Below are 4,043 nucleotides of genomic sequence, written 5' to 3'. Positions count from 1 at the left end.
ATGTGGGTTGAAGGATTATTAAATAAATTAATTAAAATGGGTATTACTGGAAAATGTTTAAATGGATTAAAAACTTTTTATCAAATAGAAAAATACAAGTAAGAATTGGTCATGAAATGTCAGGTAAATATATAGTAGATAATGGTACTCCTCAAGGAAGTATCATAAGTCCATTATCGTTTTCTATAATGATAAATGATGTATTTAAAAATATTGGTAAAGAAGTTGGTTGCTCAATATTTGCAGATCATGGAGCTACATGGAAAAGGGGTTGTAATATCAAAGTTATTGTAAGAAAATAGAACATGAAATTATTGGAATAGAACAATTGGCATATCAATGGGGATTTAAATTCTCAGTGGAAAAAACTAAAGTAAAAGTGTTTACACAGGAAAGAGAAAGAGAAAATATAAAACTAAAACTACACAATCAAGTTTTAGAACAAGTAAAAAGTATAATGTTTTTAGGTATATGGTTTGATAAAAAAATAATATGGAAAGTACATATAAAGGAAGTCATAGATAAATGCAAAACAGTATTAAACATTATGAGATGTATGGCTGGTATTGACTGGTAAGCAGATCGAATAGCATTAAAAAGGATTTATACAGGATTAATTAGATGAAATATTGATTATGGAAGTTTAATTTATGGATCAGCAGCAAATGCACATCTTGTAAAACTAGATAATATACAACATTAAGCTTTAAAAATTTGTACAAGAGCAATCAGGACCGTTCCAATAGCAGCACTTCAGGTAGAGATGGGAAAGATGCCATTAGATCTCAGAAGGAAATAGATAGTAATAAATGACTGGCTGAATATACAAGGCAATAATCCGGATCATCCCACACGTGATATTTTAAAACCATGCTCAGAAAAAGGAAAAAAAAAAACTAACTAAAAGTTTTGGTTGGATTATCACTAAAATAGCAGAAGAATTTCAAATACATAACATAAGTTCAATATTACCTTTACCAGCAATAGTACCATGGCTATTACCAGAAGCAATAGTAGACATAACATTAATAGAAAGAAAAAGGATCCAAAATGTATTCTAGATTCAAGCCTAATACAAGAATGTCTAAACAAGTATTATCAATATGTTCAGATTTACACAGATGCATCAAAAACAGATGAAAAAATAGGAGTAGCTTTTATAATACCAGATTTGAAAATAAAAGTAGGAAAAAGAATTACAAATTGATTATTAGTATATTCAGGAGAAGTATTAGCAATATTATTAGCAGTGTAGTGGGTGGAGGATATAAAACCATTAAAAGCAATAATTTGTTCAGAGTCAAGCTCAGCATTGTTAAGTTTAAAACATGATCATTCAGATTGTGGGCCAGACATTTTGTTGGAAATATTGCATACTTTATTCAGAATACAAAGGATGGAATTAACATTAGTATTTTTTATGGGTACCAGCACATGTAGGAGTTGGAAGTAATGAGATGGCAGACAGGATGGCAAAAAAGGCGACACAGAACCACATTAGCTTTATAATTAATATTAGTCGGTCCGAGGCAAGAAATATCATTAAACAAAAAATAAGAGAGAGTGGCAAAAAAGGTGGGATGAAGAAAGGAAAGGTAGATGGTTTTATAGAATCAGAAAGGTAGTAGGAGAAGTAAAAACTGGAAGAAGGAGCAGAAATTATGAAAGATGAATTACAATTATAATTAAAGCTGCAAGCAGCCTTGAAGGCCCTCGCACGTCAGCGCATCTCGGCCTGTGCAGCGGCCGCGGGACCCTGGCATCGCCTTCTACACGCCACACACGATAACACCGCTTCACTTCAACGCGTCGCCAGTAGGTGGCACTGTGAGCAACATGTCATTTGATCTTCGGTCATGCAGAGTTTCGGTCTGGCAAAAAGCATTCAAAATTTGGAGTAAATCGGACCTTCATTTCAAGTGGATCCGATGATGTATGAGGGAGATATAGCTCTTGAAGTTTCCTAGGGGGTGCTATTGATCAAAATTCCAATGTAATCCAATAGAGGTGTTTGGGGACTGACAAAGATCAGCTATATTTATTTTGGAGTGAATCAGACAATCCATGTGTAATTTAGAGCCAAACGTATGGCCGTGGCATGACATCAGAATTCGCTACGCCATCATAGCCACACCCTCCAGCTAAAGCAGTCAGTACTGGTGACTGTCTAAGACCATCATGTTATCTGTTACTTGGGACAGTTTCACATTGATTAGGTGAAGAACATCAATAATTGACTCTCTAAAGGAAAACATGACACTTCCTATTCTCAGGGGGAGGGGCTTCGATTATTTCATCATCTGACCAGTGAATATTGCTCAGGCCTAGAGGCAGATCAATCCCAGAAGGTTTCATGTGTCTGTGACTTTCCTTGTAGGAGCTATGTCAATTTAGTATTTTATGGCGAGAAGTCATATTTTGATGCGTGGCCACGCCCACACGCTTTCATGTATCAAAAAGCTTTTGATAACGTTTGATCCCCAATGCTTTAAGAGTATACTGAGTGATTTTCAAGTCTCTAAGTCAAAAGCTGTAGGAGGAGTTCGCTCAGATATGCGGGCTAGAAACGCCCAAAAGAGGGTCAAAATGGCAACTTCAATCCAAGATGGCCGACTTCCTGTGGGGTTTGGACCAATGCTCCAAGAGACATTTTTGTAGGTCCTGAGAAGTTACATATGTGTACCGAATTTCATATTCCTCGGTCAAAGCATGGCTTGGGGCTGATTTTTTTTTTATTTTCTAGGGGGCGCTGTGGACGATTTAGGCCACGCCCGCCAAATATGTTATGAGATCTCTGTTGGGTACTGGACAAGGTTAAATCACATTGAATTTGGTGCAGATCAGATGATCTATGTGGAAATTAGAGCCAAACGTATGGCCATGGCGTGACCTCTGACTTCGCCGCGCAGCCACGTCCACACCCTTTTATGAAAAGTCACTGTGCCTCAAACGAAGTTAGACCCAGTAGTTATCTGTCTTCTGACACACTTTCAAGTGTATTGGGTCAAGAGGGTCAGAGAGGCACCTTTCCAAGTGAAAAAAGTGACTTCCTGTTCTGAGGGGGCGTGGCTTTGATTATGTCAGCATATGACCCCATAGGATCGTCGGGAACCTGAATGTCGTCCTTCATGCCAACTTTGGTGTGATTTGGAATTTTTTTGGGAAAGTTATTGCAATTTTTCACTTTCGGTGCGAACCACGCCCCCTAAACATGGCCGAGAATTTAGGATTTTGATTACTTTTAATCCCCCATGCCTTATCAGCATATTGGCCAAATATGAAGTCGATAGTTCAAAATCACTAGGAGGAGTTCGTTAAAGTTCGAGGTGAGTAAAAGTGAAAAACGGGCAAAAATCGGCCTTTGACCCAAAATGGCCGACTTCCTGTGCGTTTTAGGGCATACCCCCAAGAGACTTTTTTTCTTGTTTTGAGGAGCTCTAGCAGTGTGCAAAATTTCATATCTCTACGACTTACGTTTGTAGGCGTGGCTAAGTGGTTTGGCCACGCCCACTGACGACGATATTAAAGAACGAAAATTTAACGCGGGGGACAATTTTGGGTAAAAGCGTGTGCATCTAGGGGCTTGGCAAAGTCCCCATATTGCCCCGCCAAAAGTCCCCGGAAAAAACAAACATAGAAAGAATAATAAGAAGAATTCGAGCGATTACAATATGCCCTTGCAGTTTTCCTAATTAAGATTCGGACATACAGGACTTAAATCTACATTGTTCAAGATACAGAAACATAATACGGGAAAATGTGACGTGTGGAGAAACAATAGAACATGTTATATTGAAGTGTCAGAAATATGAACAAGCAAGGAAATTTCAGGAGAGAATTTGTAGGTATTAAAGAAATTTTTTATTTAATAGGTACATTGCAAAGAAGTTTAGGGAGCAAACATGTACAATTCATAGTTAGTTTTAAGAAAACTAAATTGATAAATAGAATTTGATCATTGTATTTGTAAATAAGTAAATTTAAAATCACGAAGAACAACACTCCATACTAGTTGGTGGCGGTAATGCACACCTCAAAGTTAC

The sequence above is a fragment of the Girardinichthys multiradiatus genome, chromosome 9 (genome assembly GCF_021462225.1).
Source record: "Girardinichthys multiradiatus isolate DD_20200921_A chromosome 9, DD_fGirMul_XY1, whole genome shotgun sequence".
Taxonomy (NCBI): Eukaryota; Metazoa; Chordata; class Actinopteri; order Cyprinodontiformes; family Goodeidae; genus Girardinichthys; species Girardinichthys multiradiatus.
The sequence above is the reverse complement of the archived record's forward strand: the minus strand, read 5'-3'. Positions refer to the sequence as shown.